The following is a 19,887-nucleotide window of genomic DNA, read 5'->3' on the forward strand; positions in this document are numbered from 1 at the left end:
TAATCTTACACTTACAAATATGAGAAAAAAACTTAAACTGTTATCTCCTAAAAGAACAGGTGAAGAATAATTGCATTATTTCATTGCAATCAGCTAAATATTTATTAATGATGTTTTGCAAAGGATGAAAAAAAAAAAAAAAAAAAGTGTATTTGTTCTATTTTTGTTTCATATGAGATGAAAAAAACACAAATGTTTTGCATTAGCAATTAAAGTCTTGTCTACCTTAAAAGACTCTGTTACAATGGAGAACTAATGAAGTTATAACCTCCTAAGAGGCAGAGAGCTCAGAGGTCATGATTTAATGGTACAGGAGCTCAGGCAGCATTAATGCTTTTCCATGGATCTGTTTCCCTTCTCCTGGAGACACATTCTCACACTGTTAGTACAAAACACTGCCCTTTATTTATGACAGAAAATAGTCCCTGTTTTGAAGCATGTAACCAAAGAGAGGCTTTGGCCTCCTCAGTGTACCCCACAGTTAGCCAAAATGTCATTGTGTTTGTCAGTATTCAACATTTTTATCAATGATCTGGATGCCAGAGTGAAATGTACCCTTAGCAGTTTTGTTGATTATACAAAACTGGGAGTGTTATTGACTCTCTTAAGGGACAATAGGCCTTGCAGAAGGATCTAGATTGGCATTGGTCAATCATGAATTACACGAAGTTCAACAAAGGAAAATGACTGGTTCTGCACCTGGGACAGAGTAATGTCAGACACGGGTACAGACTGGGAGACGAGTGGCTGGAGAGCAGCCCTGCAGAAAGGCATCTGGGGGTGTTCAACAGGGGCCAGCAGTGTGCCCTGCAGCCAAGAGGACAAACTGCATTTTGTGATGCATTAAAGAAGGCATAGCCAGCCAATCAAAAGAGGTGATTCTCCCACTGCTTTTAGTATTGGTGTGGGCTCACCTTGAACACTGTGTGCCGTTCTGGTCTTCACAACATTATGTTGCTTGAAAGCATACAGAGGAGGGCAACAAATCTAATAAAAGTTTTAGAAGGCATCCTATGAGGAGAAACTGAGGACATTTGTGTTGTGTAGTCTGGAGAAAAGAAGGATGAGAGGTGACTTCACTGCTTCCTACAACTCCTGACGAGGGGAAATGCAGAGGGAGGTGCTGGTCTCTTCTTCCTATAAACCAATGATGGGATGCATGAGAATGGCACAAAACTTTGCCAGGAGAGTTTCAGATTGGATATTAGGTAAAAATTCTTTGCTGTGAAGGTGGTCAAACACTGGAAGAGGCTTTCTGGTGAGGTTGTTGATGCCCAAGCCTGTCAGTGTTCAAGAGGCATTTGGATAATGTCCTTAATAGAATGCATTAATTTTTGGTTAGGCCTGAAGTGGTAAGGCAGGTGTACTTGATCTTTGAAGGTCCCTACCAACTGAGCTATTCTACCTCTATCTCTGCCTCCTCTACCTCTGCTTCTATGTCTACCTCTACCTCTAGGCCTACCACTATGTCTATGTCTACGTTTACCTCTACTTCTACCTTTACCTCTACTTTTAATTCTAATTTATTGTCCATGGGAATCACACCCAAAGCAGAAATACTCAATGAGGAAACCATGCATGTTTATGACCATGTATCTGTTTCTTTGGTCACTACCTTCTTAATATGTCTTTAGTGATGATTTAAAACGAACACATAATCAACAACTGAGTGAAGCACCTGTGCATGAGTGATCACTTCATAGAGTGCTTGCAGGAGATCTGTTTTCTACTTTGTCTGAATCCTGTTGAAAAAGAATACAGATTCATCTTGCTTTCACAGTGATAATCAAAATGTTGGTGCTGCTGCCCCCTTTACACATACTGAGAACACTCACAGATTCCCATGAGGTGATAAATTCCATTGCAATTCTTGCAACACCTATTCAGGAGTTAAGAAAAATGTCCTCAGAGGAGTTCACACAGTCTATATATCAGAGACAGCAAGGACAGATGTAGAGGAGGATATTTAGTGCACACTGTTTCACTTTGTTGCACTGGCAGAAAAGCCAAATGTTTTCTGTTTGGTGACAGCAGGAGCTGCTGAGCAGGTGGAGAGAGATGTGCAGGTGGGAAGATCACACAGGTTTCAAGAGCTATTTCACATCTGTGTGCTCAAGGCCCTTCTTTCATCATGGAATTTATCTCTTCTTTTGAGCACCCTAACTGCAGGAGGCTTTTTGTAGCTCAAGAGTGGTGCTCAAATAATAATAACCATTTTCTTCTTCAAAGTTACATGCAAGTAACAATTACTTCAGTCTTACTACAGTCCTGTAAAGTGGATAAGCTCTTTCTGTACTGTTGTTTTCAAAAGATAAAGGAATAGATACAGAGATGTTCAGTTCCCTCAAGACATGCATCCAGATACTTGCAGAGACAGCTATGGCTACAGCTTGGAAAAGCACAATTAACATCCACATAATGTGCTGCATCATGGCGGTGAGCTCAGAAAGTTAACTAGTGGGTGGGTCTGTGAAGTTTCTTGGAGAGGGAAAAGCATAGGGAGGTTGTTATCTCGGTGCTGAGATGTCCTCGTGCTCAGCTCCAAAGACAGGTCTAGAACCCATCTCTCCTACTCGAAAGGTAAAAAAGCTAAGACAAAGGTGGGTGTTCACTGGAAGGCTGGACTTTGAAGTCCTAATGCACAGCTTGGTTCACAAATAGACACTGCTATAGCACAGCTACAGGAGCTGCAGTGAATTGGAGTGCTTGGGGTTGGATCTTCTGAAGCTAGTGCCTACAACTTGCTTAAATAGCATTTTTGTTGCCTAAATGACAATTTCAATTTTGCTCTCTACAGTTTTGTCCAGTCATCTATTAGTTCAACATTTATTATCATTCAGAATTTCATGATTCACTTATCCTACTGCAGTAATGGCAGGTGGTGCTCAGACATGAACCAAGTAAAGCTGGTTCTTCCCAGGTGATTTGAGGTACCTGGTGAATGAAGGATCTGAAATTCTCCAGAAATTGTTACTGATAGATCCAGTTTGATTTCAGCTTAAAGTGGTGAAAAAGCAAATTAGTTCTACTTTTTCCAAATTGATTTACTTACTATTGACAAAGCTGCAAAACTCTCAAATGTTCTTTTCAACATGTGTGTGAATCTCTTGCTGCCACTGGAGATTTTCATGTGTTCACCTTCTGGGCACAATAAGGCTTAAACCACTGCACAGGTTGGGAGTTTTCAAATCTTATAATTATGAAAAGTTTAAAATAAAATTATTTTTTGATAGTGTACCACTTTCAAAAGACTCCTTTTTTTCTCTAGGTAAAATAAATAAATAAATAAAATCAAACTACGAAAGTTGTGTCTGATAGATTAAATAAAGTTATTTAAGTTCAGTAATTGAGCTACTAAAAGTCTCTTGTATATATGCATACATCAACAAAGCCTAGCTAAACATCCCTCTTATAGGGAAAATAGCCACTGTTTCCAGGTAAAAATAATACTGTGCCATGATATTTTTATTTCCAATAACGATAAGAATTTATTTATTTCCTAATGTAAGAAGGAAGTAGGTAGGTCTAATGTATTATTAAGTCTTCACAAAATGATACAAAATTGCTTTCGACTCCCCTGAGATTTCCTCAGAAATCCCTTTGGCCAGTCATCTGAGTACCCTAGGAAAAATTTCCTAAGGTCTGGGTAGGAGGTACCCACCTTATGTAACTGCCTAGCTAATTCTTCAATGTCATAATCAGAATTTAGGAGAAAAGAGCTTCAGCCTTCTCAGCTCCATCTGACAGCCATTTTCCCTCTGTACTCAGTACCATACCAGTATTTTCCATGGCCTTCCTCTTACAATAATGAATCATAGAATACTGCCCTACATTCCTTTAGAGTTGTATCTAATTTCTGTCTGTGCTTTTCTGATTTTTTTTTCTATCATGTTTGTGCTGCTCTTTTCCACTTGGTCTCAGAAATTTGATGCCATCTCCATTTCTCCCTGTTTGGTTCTGGAGGTCCAGGTCTTTGAAGAATGTCTCACCTAAATTAGAATATCTCTAGATTCTGTACTTTTCCTCCTTGCACTAGAAACAGATAACATTTGTACACTGATTTCTGTCACAAACCCAAGTCTGATTCCAATCTCACAAATGTAGGTAACATCATCACAAAGTCATATAAGCTTTGCTTTCTGCAAGTCTCTTTAAAATGCCTCAAGCTTAACAGGCAATAACGATGATATACATACTGCTACTGACTTGCTACTGGAGTTACAAGAAGTACAGAAGATAATTAAAATTGTCAGGTATGGTAGCTGCTGAACATTTATCCAATTCATAAATTATTTGCTATTCCAATCATTCCTAGTAATCAGTATGACTGCAGTCACACCCTGTGCTAAGTAAATCTGCTAAAAATAGAAATTCCTGTCCCAAGGAGTTTCCCAGTATACTTTGACAAAAGCAGAAATGTATGTTCTGCCAGAAATTCCAAAATTCAGTATATATTTTCTTATAAATTAAAGCTGAAATCTAAAATAAAATTGGAAATACTTCCAGGAACCTAATTCAGAAAACCTTTTTTTGATATTATTCATCTAAATTTCAAACATCCAGTAAAATAAAATAGCTATCTTTCTATTGCAGCTTGTGCTTTAATGTCAGAATGAAATTGAAAGTACTTAAAATAAAACAAGCATAATATGTGGATGTATCAAAAACAAACAGCCACTTTATTAAGACAAAAAAATAATTGTTTTTAATATTGTTTCTCCTTCAAATTAATAAAATTAGTATTGACCAGCTATTTCCCTTTGTTTTGACCAGAGTGTATTTTCCTACTGTGGTCAGTCAAAAAATTTCACTCCAGCTCTTTACATTCTTATACAGCTGATGATATTAAATAGGCAGGAATAACTCATCAAACGCAATCAGTCATATACAACCAGCCAATTAAAAGTGGCTATTACAGTACTTCTCCTTTGGGACTCTTTGTCTTGCTCTGTGGACACATGCACCCATACTCTTCTTTCACAGCTGTGGACCTCACATGCTAACTTCTTCCTGATGCTGACAAAAAATAATGAATATACAGTTATATATGAATAATTTTACTTTAAAGATAATAGAAAATGTATTTGGCTATCTGATTAGAACTACTACTGCCTTACATTATCACAATTACTTGGTATTCAGTGGTCTGTGATTTTTGTTTCATGTTAAGATGAATCTTTGGTATCATGTAAACACATAAAAAACTCTAATTTGTAATAAACATCTGTCAGCTCTCCCACTTTCTCACCTTCGCACTCCTTTTTCTCCTATTATTTAGAAGAGCTTGGAACTGTGGTCTGTATGTATCCTATAATGTGCAAATGGGGTTATTGTTTCTTCAATGATACCCATTGGAAAAGGAAATCAAGGACATTTTAAATCCAACTAATAATTTGAGCAGCATAACTCATGACCTTTATATCACAAGCTGGTAATATTGATAGACTCGTGTGTGTGTCCTGAACCTTACACGTCCTTCCTGATTCCTTCAGGTGACGGTGGGCTTTTTCTGTTTTTGTTCATCTCATTGTGGCATTGAGATTTGCTTGGATTTGTGGTCAAAGCTCACTTGATTTCCAGAAAACAAAGCAAAACAAAAAAAATCACTACAGAGTGGGAGTGTAAAAACCTCTCTTCTTCTTCATGTATATCATAGATTTTTTCTCAAGTGGTTAGTTATACTGGGTGCCCTTGCCTATGTGCTGGCCAGGGCCTACAGCGCCTCTGTGGCAGAGGCCATGGCTTCCCCGTGCTGGACCCTGCTGGTTCCAGTTGGCTCCAGCAGCCCAATGACAGGGCCCAGCTGAGCCCAGCACCAAGCTGGCGGCACCTCAGGGAAAACAGATTTCCGAAAGGGCAGAGCAGGCCCAGGCCGAGGAGGAGGCCCAGGGCGAGGGAGAAGCAGCAGAGGGCCCAGGCCCCAGGAGGAGGAGGGCAGGAGGGGCTCCAGGCCCACAGGCAGCAGGGATTCCCCGGCAGCCCTGCAGAGCCCCCGCTGGAGCAGATCTCCACCCTGCAGCCCGGGGCAGGTCCCCCGCTGGAGCAGGGCCACGGGTGAGGAGGAAGGTGCTGCCGAGAGGGGCTGGGGGGGATGCGTGCAGCCCCCATTCCCTCCCCTCCCCTCCCCTCCCCTCCCCTCCCCTCCCATCCCATCCCATCCCATCCCATCCCATCCCATCCCATCCCACCTCATCTCCTGTGCTACTGAGGGAGAGGAGGTGGGAGTGAAGGCAGGATGTTGGATTTGGGAAAATGCAGAGGTATTGAATTTGTTTCTCATTATCCAAAACTTATTTTAATTGTCAAATACTTGCATTATTTCTTTTCCCAAACATGAGTCTGTTTTGCCCTTATGGTAACTGGTGAATTGTCTACCTCTCTCTCTACCCATGAGTTTTTCTATCCTATTTTGTCCCTTCTGATGTGTTGAGGAGGAGTGGATGGGCAAGCAGATGCCTACCAAAGTGAACCTACCACATTGGTGTAACATAATATTTTTATCCATTTTCAGGAGCATCCTCATTTTCTGTTAGTTAAGTCTCCACACTGATTTTCCAAGGACTTCATTTTTGGCACATCTTTTAGATCACAAAGCTACTGTCTGAGAGCTGGAGCCTCTTCTTTTTCAAGACAATGAAGAGGAGGAGGATCCTCCAGATTTGTTGAATCAATGCAGAGTTCTTCAGACACTCTGAATTTCCATCTAGAGTAGAGGGAGATACAGAGTGTACATCTCTCTTTACCATTCATTCTTGTCTTTAGACAGTAAAAAAAGTACTTAACTTCATGTACTGTAAATAGACTTCTTAGGCTATCTCTGTGTTGGTAAATCAACCATTTCCAGTACCCTTGGCACAGAAGCTAAGTAACATGAAAGATCATAGAGCAATACTTTTAAACTCTCTTACCTTTTAAAACTGTAAGGACTGTATTCATGTTACTTAATGTGAAGGGCCTTTGGCCCCCACTATGCCTTGAACAAGTTTCAACATTGTTTGGAAGAGCCTGAGTTGACTTGGGCCAAAATAATGCCAATGACAACACTAACAACATAGCAGTATAAGCAACTGAGTCCCAGGGTCCAGGAACATTTGCTGGTAGTTTTCAGTTTCCTAATACAGGCTTAGTCTGAGTCACATTTTATTCCCTGAACCAAACTTCAATAAACGTATTGAGTAAAAGAGGTTTTGCAGGAGGCCAGAAGGGTGTGAATCCCACACATGACCCACACACAGTTTGCTCTGCAGTCTCACGACTCCTGTTTTGAGGCTGCTCAGCCCATTTCTTGCAGTGGGTAAAGTCCCAAGTTTTACCCACTGCTATCAGCATCTTCCTGTCAGGGAAAACAAGTGACCTTCACAGCTTCCTTCACAAGATGCTTCTGGCTTGCTCCTCACATCTTCAAAATGTCATTGACATTAAAGCAGAATGTATAACATTGGGCAAGTCTTGCAGCTCTGAAACCTCTACTGTTTTCATGCATCATTGAGTTTTACCATTAATGTAGTAAGAAACTAATCAGTGTCCACCACAAAGGCTTGAAATCTCTGTTCTGTGTCTCTCTGTAATTGAGCACTTGCTTTCAGTCAGTGTGGGAAGAAGCATGAAGATGATTTACTGATTTAGGAACTGGGTGGAGTAAACCACAAAGGAATAAAATGAAAACATATGGTGTGAATTATTTGCAAAGGACACTAGAAAAAGGGAAAAATTGCTTATAGATCTCTATAGATAGATCAGGATATATAAGTACATAATGTGGAGTACCAGTGAAACAAAGCACAGATGATTAGGCCAAACCAAACATTCACATTAAACATTGCACTTGGCCTCATTTCAGTACAGGCAGCAGTAACAGCAGGGAGAGAAGACTTGCCAAAATTGCATCAGACACACATTAGGGAAGGAGGAAATGAGTTTACTTGAGCCAGCTGTGACATCAAAGGGGTTGGTCTTGAAATGGATTGTGGGAAAGGGTTCCCCCTTTGGTAAAGTTTGCAAAGTTCAGCCAACCCTTTATAAAAAGACCCAATTCTAAAGAGAACTTGACTTTTTTTTTTTTTTTTTTTTTTTTTTTTTTTTTTTTTTTTTTTTTCCCCTCTCCCCAAAGAAAAGCAGCATTCTTAGTCAGTTAGAAGTGTGAGACTGGGGCCACTATAAGGAGGGAATAACCATAAGGGAAAGGGTGGAGGGAAGGTGTAAAGTTTTGTTCTGGAAGAAAAAGACTGAATCCTAGGTTGAATATTTCTGTCTCGTATCAAAAGTGCCTTTCGTAACAAGTATTGCTCAGTGGTAAAATTATTACAAAAAGTTTTCATTATGAATGATATTTCTGAGATGAATTAGGAAGGAGCAACTGTGAGAAAGTGGGTCAATATACTTCCTGAACTGCAGCCAGTTTAAAGGAAACTGTAGATAAAACTTAAAAAACAAAACAAGATTAGACAACTCTTGGAATTATTGAGATCAATGTCAAAAGTCACACTGACATAAGGCAGACAAGAACATCTTTCAGTCCCCCAACTGCTGTTCTCCCACCTACCTTACAACCTTGCTTTAATGCCTGTTGCAGATGTTCACATTTGTAGTTGCAACCTAAAGATGTCCCTGACACAGTCCAACCTCACTGATAACAATAGTTGCAAGATCACTTCAAACAATACACCTGCCACACTTGTCTCTTTGGGACCCTTCATATCCAAAGTCATATGGAAAAAAGGCTGTATCCAAATACTGCTTAATACTGTTTTACCACAGGGCTTGTTTAATCTTTAATGCCACTTTAACAGCTTAATCTCTGATATATTTCTGTTGGCTATGTCCTGGAGACTGAAGTTATAAAAGTAACTCATTTAATGGGATGTTTTCCTGTTTTTCAAAATACTTTCTCTTAATTCTCCTGACATTGATTTGCAAAATGTTTAAGTTGGGAAAAAATAAATAAATAAATAAATAAAGCGATGCAGAAAAATTCATTGTACACTTTTGAAGAAAATTTTGGTGAATATTTATAATAGTATTCTCTTTACATTCAAAGGGATATATTTGGGATATTCTTTTTTTTCCCAAATATTTCCCACCCACTCTCCTTTTTTTTCCCCCTTTAATCTGCCTAGCTGTATGGTAATTTATCCTCACAGAGAGTGTGCAAGTATGTCCTAACAAGTGCACGCACAACACCAAGGTGGCTCGGAAGAGGGTGGAGGGTGGTGATTTAGTGTTTCTCAGTATTAGGGATTTTTTGTATAGGGGTAAACTAAAAAGATCCAAGGTATATTCTCTAGTGCTGAGTCTTCATCACCTAAACTTCTTAACAGCTTTGACCTAGACCAGCAGGCATTTCCCTAAGCAGCTCTGGGTACAGCTGTGGTGGGAAACAATTCTAAGTGTGAAATCTGGTATTGCTTTCCCAGTGGCAGAAAACGTATGTAGGTACATTTACTGTAGCATATAGCAATCTTAAGTTCCAATTTAGGATATTTTCAAGGATCTTTCCAGAGATCATCAGGAAAACAAACCATACCAAGATGTTTCACAAAAATGAGACCTTCAAAATTACTAATACTTTAAAAAGTCTCTACTGTGGTCTATGCTATGTGAAGTCTTATAATACAACAGCCCCAATCCCTCTCAGATTGCTTTTGTAAGAAGGAAGACACTCAAATGATATTTTAACTTCTAATCATCTTTCTTTCTAGGCTGATAATGTATCATCTGAAGGAGGTCTTCCTTGCTGTGGTTCATGAGCATCTTGATCATTGTGTGATGCTCTAAAGGACTGGCAGGTTACAGTTGCTTTTTACTGGGAAAAATGCAAATATACTTCTGTATTTTTATACTGAAAATGTTACCTCTCCTTTCTATTTTATCTGCAGTAGTTGTAGTCACGCTACCATCTTACAAGTTGCTTGTATTTTTGTCAAAACCTAAGGTCTTAAATATCCCTAGCCATAGTGGATAGCTTAATTTAAGGAAAAAAAAATAAAAAAATCGATACCAGTTCTTTTTACAACCACTGGATCAGAAGGTCCATCTGACTCCTGCTTTTACTTGAGATCTTCATATTATCTGGGATCACACACTGATATCTTTTCAGAGTAAAATAGCTCATGAAATAAATTTTGCTACCTCACAAAGGGCTTAATTATGAAATGTAATCAACATTTATAAAGTACTTTGAGATCATCAGAGAGCAGCAGTTATAACACTATGCAAAAATAAATAAATAAATAAATAAAAATATTGTGATTAATGTTGTAAAGCTCTCCTGTTGATGTTTTAGCAGTTAGATACAAAATTATTTCAGGTGTCTACCCAAGGACAGTAGCCAGCACTGGTAATTGAAAGTATTGGAAACATTATAATAAATATAAGGGGATAAGATGACACGATATAAATCAAACATGCAATGTGAGGTGGTTGAAATAACCAATTTATTTTCACTCTAGGGATATAGCCTTGTGTAATTGGCATTGATGATTTCTCTTCAATTCATCAATTGTGAATTTTGTGATCATCCCTCAATCATAAAGATGAACTGACTTTTCCACATATGTACTAAGTTTAAAATAATTGCTAAACATTTTGTTTCTATTATTGTAGCTGGACTTTAGATTTTGTGGTAATAATTTGATAAAAAATACAATGACACTGAATGCATGGAATATGGGGAAACTTTAATTTGGGTTAAAGATTCCCTATTCCTCATCTAACTACACAATTCTAAATAATTATCACCTTTGTCTTTTTTTTTTTTTTTTTCCTGTTTAATTGTAGTTGGCTCCTGTGAGAAACAAAATTTCTTGTGCCTTTTGGAGTGTCACAATAAACAAAAGGCAAATGCGTGCTGGTATCCTCACATCTCATTCCTCAACTTCTGACTCAACAGTAGCCTCTGTGTAGTTCTCAGATGTTAGGAGTTAATTCTTCCATCCCTATTTCCTAACAGGTCTTCCTTTTCATGACTCCTTCAGGCCAGAACCTCTGGCACCAACATAGGGTTGCAGAGACAGACAAAACAATTGTTTCTTTGAGTATGACCTCCCTTTCTTAATACAGGTTGGAGAAACGCTCATGAAGCTCTATGCCTTTCAGGTTTTCTCTAGTATTTATTTGTACAGAGACTTTTATTCTTGGTTTCCCATTCTTTTTGGAAAGCAGGACACTAAATTTCCCATATAAGATGCTAACATGAAAAAATTGCACCCAAAAGTGAACAGAAGGTGAAACTTATCTTCCTACATAAAGACAACTAGAAAGCTTAGTGATGTACTTTTTTTTAAGAACTAAAGAGAAATTCTAAAAATACTCTACCACTAAGGAATGAACCTAAGATCTTAAGTCCTTTTCAAATTTTAAATATTCTTTCTTCTCGTTTTGTTCAAAAGTAGGTGAAGTAAGTTTGCCTTTACTCTCAGTTGCATAATTAAGATATTTTTTCCACTCCATTTAGCAAGTCTGGAAATCTGGAGTGTTCCTGAAGCAATTGAAATACAATGATGTCTATAAAATGTTATATTTCAGTGTTTTCGTCTAATAACCAGGTTTTTAGTTAGAATTTCAAACTCTTGCTGTGAAAATTGTGTCCCAGTAAAATTAAAACAAGCTGAATTTCAGTTTCACATGTTACTGTGTGTGATTCAGAGCTGCACCTGGTGAAAGAGTCTAATACTTCAAATAAAAAAAATGCAGATGTTGAATTGAAGCTCCTGTGAAAGTAAGTGTTAAGTCATCTTTCTCCTTTCTAAAGTCAACAGTCTTATGACTATTTTGTATAGTGTATAGGTCTCAATGTTGTAAAACCATCATTGTCTCCTGGCCACACAACTAATGCCAGTGTGGTGAGACAGATCAACAGTGGGATTTACAACTAGTCATTTGAGCCTGCTGTTAAACCAGTGCTCTGCAAGTCCAGAGAAAGTGGCAAAACTGTTCTCCAGTATATAAAATCAGTGTCAGACCAAAAAGTTTGTTTCTTTTCATTTGATAATTAGATTAGTACTCCTACTGTTAGATTTTTGGCTTCATTATAAGGCTTGACTTTGCTTACATATTGATCCTAAAATAGCATGTTATGTCATGCCTGGCCATCCTGGAGATATTCACACTATCTAAGTTAAGGTATGTGATTCAAGCATGTAAACCAAATATCAGTTTTCCGGGTCCAGACACTATTACTGCAAAGCAGAACCTTCCAGAAGATAGTGCCAGAAGCACTTTTTTTTTTTTTTTTTTTTTTTTTTTTTTTTTTTTAAAGAGCCCAAGCAAACTAGTCAAAAGGTTCTGTTTTATGATATTCAGAATGATGCTTTAGTTGACCAGAGGTTATTTGTGTTAAACTCTGTTGTAAATTATCTTGTATCTAGAAAGAAAGGAATATTTTTCTCCTAGTTCATTGTTTATTTGTCACATTAACCCTGTAAAGGGTCTAGTATGGAACTTACCTGACCATGGATTGGATTCATTAGTACAGATTTTTTCTGTCTTCTAAAAGAAGATATCATCAATAATCTCAAACCTACTTAGACAGAAAATCAGTCTTATTTGTCCACATCACAGGAAGCAATTAGGAGTCAAAAGTGGAGAAGAAATTTCCTGGAAAAAACTATTGTGATCATCTGATCTGGTCCTCCTCGTAGCTTGGGATCTAACATTTTGGGGAGTTCATTTTTGTTTGAATAGAATTTTTTTTTCACCGTGCATTTATTCATGTGTATACAGGGAGATAGATGAGGGACAGTACTCTGCAACTTTCAGGTTTGCAATATAACAAAAAAGATCAAACTGTATTCAGTGTCAAATCAACAAATATTTTTTCTTTCTTCAATCAAATCAATAAAATATATATGATGAGGATGCTGTCCTTTTGCCATCTATGACCTTGGCAGTTGGAACACTTTCCCTGGATGTAGGTGAACCTAGTTCATTTCTTTCTACAACCTGAAGTAATTTCAGACTGCTAATAGACAAAGGATGGATATGTACTTTAACTTCCATTTTCCCAGTACATGCCTCAAACATCAGTGTAATGTGACGTTAGAGGAGGGAGGCTGGCTCAGAACCAATGCTCACTGTTGTTAATAATATCCCTTCTGCTTTGTGTGAATAATTAAGTCTTGATATGGTCCAGACATGGAGCCCAGATTCTCTGTTGCCTAGCTGAAGGTCCTATGCACCAAGTCTGAGCTACTCATTGACTCAGCGCACCTCACCTCACCCCAGTTGTGAGGATAATTTGCTTGTCCTGGGGAACTTAATCTGTTAATGTTCAAACAGTCCCCTATATTGCCCTTAAAGCCAATGAGCAACACAGGCCTCTCTGAAAAACCCCAAAGGAAGTTCAAAGTGAAAAAGCCACTGAGACTTTCCCAGAATATCCTAAAATTTTTATAGAGAGCCACAGACCCTCAGTCCACATCTTATCATGGATGTTGGTCTACCCAAGTGAATAGCAAAACAACTGGATAATGGTCACTACAATATGTTTTACTGTTTGCCCTTTAGAAATAAATGTTCAAAGTTGCAATTCAAAGTTCTGAACCTAGCCAGATTCCAGATAAGTTCTCAGGCATGGAAAATGGGCTTTTATAATATAAAATGTACTCCTCTGCTCTTCTAGAAATGAAACCCAAGAGCTATAATTTGCCTGGAGTATTTTTCCTTCATCCTGATTAATGCAATCCATAGGAAAAGAAATAAATACATAAGGCATAACAATTAATGAGTTGACAGTGCCGAGGAAGTAAAAGTAATTTATTTGCATGCTATTTTAAAAAGTTTTCATTCATTTTTAACCCTGTAAGTACATCAACAAAGCTAGATCCAGTGGTTATTTTGACTTATATTTGCTAGAGCCCTGTCACAGAGGGAACTCCGTCACAATAAACCAGTATCTTTGTAGAAGAGAAATTTGTAGTGCTGCACTAGTAGTCCTTGAACTGTTCCTTTGTGGAAAAGCCTGCTAGCATTTCCTGATTAAGTTGGCTTCTTAAAAGATACTTAAGGCTAGACAATGAGCTCATTGTCAGCATGCTTACTTATACTGTGATTTTTGAAATTATTTTAATGTCTCTTGCCCAGGGTTAGTATTAATATTTATTCCGTCTCATACATAATGAAAATAACTCGGTAATGTAATGCTATACATGTGTTGATTAAGATTTGGTTTCTGGAGTTACATCTTTGTTTCTGACTAAAAGGTAGTTCAGCCAAAGAACACGCACAAGATCTACCCACAAACATATTTTCTTTTCATTCGTATAATAAATAAAACCTCTCTTTTTCTTTAAAGGAAATTGGGGGGTGGGAAATCTTTTTTTCTTCTTTTTTAGCTTCTCAAGGGCAAAATAGAATAAAAATGTATTCATATCAGATGTGAAAGTCTTATTAGGAACATCTGTGCTAATCAATGTTTATAAAAATGTAAATAAATTACACAGGAAGGGAATATTAGAAAAGACAGTTCTTCGTTTTCTCACTCTTCAAGATATTTCATAAATAAGGACTGATCCTCCAAATCTGGAGTCATGTGAGTGATCTCTTTGAAGCTGATGGTTTCACTGAACTGATGTGAATAAATTGCTACTCATATGACTCACAACTTGGACGACCGAAGCTCTGATATAAATATTTTTTTCTGTCTTGTGCATAGGGTTGAATAAATCAGCAAAAGTTTCTTTTCACTTTTTGAAGACTAAGAAATAAATCGTAGAAATTGTAGAAGAGTTCAAATCTGTCACCATTCCTGGTCTCAACTTAAGCCCAACCCTATGGTTGCTCCTGCTTCAGAGAGTAATAGAAGCTGGAAGGTTATCTAGCTCACTGGAATAAGAGAACAGAACATTTTGACTCTCTTTCCCCTTGACTCCAAGCATCACATGTATTAAATGACACCCAAAAGCCCACATGGTGAAATCAGGTCCACCTTAATAGGAAATCCCTTTGTGCTGAAGTTGTCTCCTAGCCCTTGCTGGGTAGTTATTTCGCAAGTATAGCTAACCTCTCCCAGCTAAAATTTGGTTGCGGTTAAAAACAACTATGCAGTTACAATCTTCAGAAGAGCTGGGAAATCACTTGCCTAAAGGGTGTTTTTTTTTTCTCTCTCCACTAACAGTGGACACCTTCTTCTTTGCTAGCCTTCACTAGCCAAGAACAATTTGATCCCAAGATGTGTAGCACAGGACAAAACATTCCTACACTCTGTTATTCCTTGGACAATTTTACTAGCCTTGAATGAGGTAGATAAATTATCATATACCCTGTAAGATCTCACAAAATAACATGATATGGACTGACAATTCAGAAAGTTTAGCTTATGTCGACTGACAAAGTACTTACAGAGATGTCGCTAATATTCTGCAAATGCAAGGCATATGTATTCAAATAACATTGCAGTTGGATTTGGGATGGTATTTCTATCACTTGCCTTCTACTTTGGTTATTTCTGATGTGGATGATCGCAGGGCACAGATAAACCTATGTATGGACTAGCTTGTGAGTTTACCAGTAAAAGACTGATCTGTCAGAGGAAAAATAGTCATTCTCTGTAAATGACAAAGTTCAACTATTAACTCCATTAAAAGGCATTCAATTTTAGATTCCCTTAACATTTAGAAGTATTTCAAGTCTGTAGCAATTTTTTGAAAAAAAAAAAAAAATATATATATATATACTTTTTCAACTTGTTCTCCTACAGATTATGCTACTTGATATCTGATAATATTCTTCCCTTCCCTTCCCTTCCCTTCCCTTCCCTTCCCTTCCCTTCCCTTCCCTTCCCTTCCCTTCCCTTCCCTTCCCTTCCCTTCCCTTCCCTTCCCTTCCCTTCCCTTCCCTTCCCTTCCCTTCCCTTCCCTTCCCTTCCCTTCCCTTTTTATTTTAAGGATGTTCAGCCATATTATTTTCCCAAATTCAGCCAAATTAATGTTATACAATCAGAAATTTATAGAAAGGAAATTTCATACAGAAATATTCTACTATTCAGTGGTAGTGTGGTTATAGAAAGCCAAGAAAAGTACATTTTCATTCAAACGCTGTCCTTTGGTATTACTGTTGTTCATTTCACAGAATCACAGAATCACAGAATTTCTAGGTTGGAAGAGACCTCAAGATCATCGAGTCCAACCTCTGACCTAACGCTAACAGTCCCCACTAAACCATATCCCTAATTTCTTAAGTTTGTTCACAGGATACATCTTCAGGTTATTGAGATCAGCTGGTATTGCCTGTTTTTTGACATCCATTTTCACAGCAGAACAAAACAACCTTCTGCTGGTGATAAAAGTGTCAGTACTGATTCTTAGTACCATTCAAAGATGTACAAACCATGTGTTCAGCATTTAATTGAAGATTCTGAATTACAGAGGCTTATTTTGACTGAACTTTTCCTTTTTGTTTATAAAGCTAAATAAGATGGGAAAATTTTATTGATCATATCTAAGGATAAGACTAGTATGTTGAAATGAATCAGCCTCTAGTAGCACCTTCTCTCATCACTCTGAATTCCTCATGGTGATAGTTTTGTGAAAAAGTCCATATATGTACCAAACTCTGGAGCTGGTATTTGGATGGGTTTGGAGACAAGGATCCGCGGGTTATGGTTGACAGCAAGTTGAATATGAGCCAGCAGTGTGCCCAGGCAGCCAGGAGGGCCAACCGTGTCCTGGGGTGCATCAAGCACAGCACTGCTAGTTGGTCAAGGGAGGTGATTGTCCTGCACTGCTCTGCGCTGTGTGGCCTCACCTCGAGCACTGTGTGGCACTTCTGGCCACCAGAGTACACAAAGGACATTAAACTGTTGGAAAGTGTCCAGAGGTCAATGAAGATGGTGAAGGGCCTAGAGGGGAAAATGTATGAGGAGCGGCTGAGTGCACTGGGCCTCTTCAGCCTGGAGAAGAGGAGGCTGAGGGGGGACCTCATCACGGTCTACAACTTCCTTGCGAGGGGGAGTGGAGAGGCAGGTGACCTATTCTCTGTAAACACCAGTGATAGGACCTGCGGGAATGGTGTTAAGCTGAGGCAAGGGAAGTTTAGGCTAGATATCAGGAAGAGGTTCTTCACTGAGAGGGTGGTTGCACACTGGAACAGGCTCTCCAGTGAAGTAGTCACTGCACCAAGCCTGTCTGAATTTAAAAAGTGATTGGACTGTGCACTTAGTCACATGGTCTAAACTTTTGGGTAGACCTCTGTGGTGCCAGGAGTTGGACTTGATGATCCTTATGGGTCCCTTCCAACTCGGGATATTCTACAATTCTATGATTCTATGCTTCCATGGTTCTATAACAAAAGTCTTCCGAATGCTAGGGTAGGTTGTTGCCAGCTCTGCTGTGATTTCACTGGATACTTGTCCAGGTTTGGATGGCTTATCTTGGGTTTCCCTGCCTCAAAACAGGCTGTCAGATATTCCTGAAGTTAGCACACAAAGTTAGTTGTGACTTTTGAAAATTTGTCCACAATCCCTTACAACCCACACTTTCTGCTGCAGTTATTAATGGTGTCCATTTCTGAGGAAAAATAAAAAAATTAAAAAAAAAATGTATTTGAACTTCATTTTCTCCTGGCTTTTGACTGCCTGTCATCACCAGCTCTTACTTTTGAGCTTAACTACACAACCACTATCACTTTTATGTTTTACTGCCCTTACATCATCACTTCAGTTTCCACCTGCGCTTGGGGAGTGCTGAAGAAAACAATTGGACAATACTTAGATCACAAGAGCACTTAGCCTTGAGGTTGATGGTACTTTGTAATCACAGTCCATTCACACTTCAGATTCTTATTCTACTCATGTCCTTCACCTTTGCAGAGAAGAATTTAGCCTGGGCCGTGTTTGTAAATGAGGTATGAACACCAGAAGCTTGATAGTCACAACTGTAAAATCAATTTTATTTACTGGCAAGTAATGATCAGCTTTTATTTATGAAGCTATATTGAGGATTGTTGAGCCTTCTTAGAATATAAAAGAAACTATAATCAGTTACAGTCCCACTCTGGAGCTTCCAGCCAAGAAAGTTTCAAGCAATGTGATTTGCCTGCACTATTTGTCGAATATGTTTCCATGCCTCCTAGAAACAAATAATCTTGACGCAGTGGAAACATAAGGACTATATACAAAAAGGAGAAAAGCTGCCTCAGCCAGCTTCATCTAAGCTGTAAACCTTTTCAATAGATTGGCTCTGTGGCATGCAGAAAACATAGGGCCTGCACTGTAAATGGGGCCAAAACTCACTCTTCTTAATCCCTCTGCTGCCAATGTAGAGGGACTCAGTCTCCTTCACTCCATGGCCTGAGTCCAGGGGATAACATGCTGGGAAGCTGTGAGGTGTTTTGCTCAGAGCTTCTACTTCTTTCTTTTACAATAAAAAATGAAAATTGTGGTTTGTACTTAGCAGCTTGAAAACCTCTGGTAACCTAGTAAAAAAGAAATCCTTTTTAACAAGTCTAGCACTTTGTCAAATGAGTTAGCAAGAGGAAGAAAAAGATCTTCATCCCACAGATTTGTCTTGCCAAGAGACAGAGAACATGTGAGGGACCATCTGGCTCCAGGGCCTTAGCCTGGACACCTATGGGAACAAGTAGGACAAGGGCTTCTCTCCACTCCTGCATCTGAGGAAAAAACCATCATCAGCTGCACAGTCAAGTCTCCCCTAGATCCCCTGGTAAAAGTCTGACATAAATCAAGTGCTTTACTGTGGCAAGGAGCCCAAGACTTCTGGGAAGTACACTCAAACAGCTGTTGTGCCAGGGAACTCAGCAACACTTTAGAAATGGATGGTGAGCAAGCTATAATTAGGATGTTGAACTACCCGTTGTTGTTTGCTCAGAAATCCTTTGGAAACCTTGGATAATAAAAAGAGAGTCGCAGTGTACTTTCTGTTCAGGGGGAGAGCACTCCCACAAATCTCCTTCAAGTGTGAGCTAATGATTACTTTCTCATCTGGCCCTTTGTTTTAGTTGTCTTGCTCTACTTTGCCCTTTCCACCAGGCCCCCTCCTTTTGCTATTTACACAGACTTTAGATAATTCTCCTACAAGACAGAGTTATTCAGAAACAAACTTCCTACTCTCCCTAGTGCGCTGTCTGTCTAAACAGAGACTGCTTCCCTGCAGCAGGACATCAAAGTCTTCTGATATGTTTCTTCCATGTGCTTTGGGTTGTTGTTTTACCCCTTATACTCTCTTCTTATCTTCCTTTTTTTTTTCTTTTTTTTTTTTTTTTTCCTTTCTTATTGGATGTCTGAAGCTCCTATTAATCAAATCTCAGAGGAAAGACTTAATATGCAAAAACTGTCACCATGAACCTTTAGCCAGGTGAATCTTTTTCTCCAAGTAATACCCTCTTCCCAATGAAAAACAAAATGAAACAAAACAAAAATCTTTAAAGAAAGAAGTGCTTCTCACTAGCGACGTAAATTCATCCACAAATACCCTAATCCATTCCAAATTTTCTTCCACTGCCTTTCAATGTATTTTTATAAATCAGAATGGCGTAGCTATGCTTCATGGGCTTTCAAGGAAGGCCCTCTTCTGGCAAAGAGGGCTGGCAAAGCCAAGCAGCATGATCCCCTTGTCCACATCACACATCAGAAGGTAGAGAAGCCAGACTGATAATTATTCTACAAGAGTGCCTGGAGAAGTATTATCCCCACAATGTGCAAAATTTGAGATAGCTCCTCTGAGTCTCAACCCTCTCAGCCACACCATGCCCTTGTGGTGGCCTTGGGAAAAGCAAGGCTGACTCTTCTGGGCTCTGCTCTCCATTCAGAGAGGTCCCAGCCATTGGCCCTACAAGAGCAAATTCGGCTTTACCTTCACCAAGAAGCTTTATGCTAGCTTTTGAGAGAAGTTAGTCGTGGAGAGCAAGGGCTTGGATTTACAAAGCACTAGCTGC

This window comes from Aythya marila, assembly GCF_965140915.1.
Source record: "Aythya marila genome assembly, chromosome: 2".
In the NCBI taxonomy this organism is placed as follows: domain Eukaryota; kingdom Metazoa; phylum Chordata; class Aves; order Anseriformes; family Anatidae; genus Aythya; species Aythya marila.